We start from the raw sequence: 1,493 nt of genomic DNA, 5'->3' as shown, positions 1-1,493 counted from the left end.
AGTCTAGGAAAAACGATTGCAAAAGCAAAGAATGAAAAGTGAAATTCGCTGGAAAAGTTAAAACAAAAAGATTTATTTAAAGGTAAATATCACGTTCAGATAAAAGATATTAGCTTGTTTTTTTTTTTTTTGACGTCGAACGGCCATTCTATTACTCAAGCTTGAGGTGGTCTGGGTAACCAGACCGGAATAGAACAAGTAATAAAAAGTAACTCTCTCCGAAATGTCCTAGCAGTCTTAGCTAAAAAGTCCGAAAACTGATTGCGCACTCGTGGAACATGTATGATTTTGAAGTCCGGAAAGCAAATCTGCAGTGTCTCTATCTTCTCCAATTCTGTCGCAAATCTTGGCCATTTTTGGGGTTCATTTATCATAGCAATTAGCTCCTTACAGTCTGTTTCAAAGCTCTGACATGGCGAGTGTTGAAGCATGTTCTCCATCGCCCAGCGCAGTGCTTCTATCTCAGAATGCAATGCTGATTCACATCGAGTGAAGTTCCGTGTACCCATCAGTTGTATGTTCTCCCCGCTATCCATCCAAGCCCATCCGCATCCACTGAAGCTATCGGAAGCTGTCCATGATCCATCCAGGAGGCAAATATTACCCAAGCTTGAGACTTGGTTTTCCTCATTGTTGTTGTCTTGCACTACCGGTGGTATCAACTTGTTTGCACTAAACCAGGCTTGGCATTCGCTTTCTGCATATCGGACTAGCTCCAAAGGATCTCTGTCTATTCCCCTGAAGAGCTTATCATTCCGAGCCTTCCATATATACCATATTATCCAGGGATAAGGATCCCTGTCTTGGTCTAATGCTATGATATTCTTTTTCCTCCAGAATAGATAGTCCATGTTTGTATAGACACTTGACGCTGGAAATATGCCTGGACTTGTTGGAGTCGTCGATAAAGACCATGCTTGCAGAGCAGGAGGGCATTCAAATATAGCATGAGTTACAGATTCCTCTGCCTCCCCACACCTCGGGCAGTAGTTGTCACACCGCATATTTCTTCTCACTAGATTTCTTGTTACTGCCACCTGACCCGTTATCAATTGCCATATTAAATGACATACCTTCCTAGGCGCTTTCAACTTCCAAGCAAAGGCTTGAAGTTTAGTGATACTTGGTTCCACTATCAGCTTTTCCTCATCTGGCTTCAGCAGATTTTGAGCAACCCAGTATCCAGACTTAACTGTGTAATGACCATTCCTCGTGTATTCCCAACAGAAAGAATCTTGACGATGAGTAGAGCTTATGGCCATACTGCGAATAAGTGGTATATCACCAGGATGGACATAGTTCTCTAGCGTCCCTTCCTCCCATTCCTTCGAGTCCTGGTTAATGAGATCACTAACTCTCATGTTCGGGTTCATCACAGGCGCTACAGGTATAGCTGGTCTAGCAGGTCTTGTTGGGATCCATGGATCCTCCCACACCCTAACTTCATAGCCAGAATGAATCTTCTGTCTGATCCCCATGAGTAGTAGTTTCCG

The sequence above is a fragment of the Brassica oleracea genome, chromosome C2 (genome assembly GCF_000695525.1).
Source record: "Brassica oleracea var. oleracea cultivar TO1000 chromosome C2, BOL, whole genome shotgun sequence".
NCBI lineage: Eukaryota > Viridiplantae > Streptophyta > Magnoliopsida > Brassicales > Brassicaceae > Brassica > Brassica oleracea.
The sequence above is the reverse complement of the archived record's forward strand: the minus strand, read 5'-3'. Positions refer to the sequence as shown.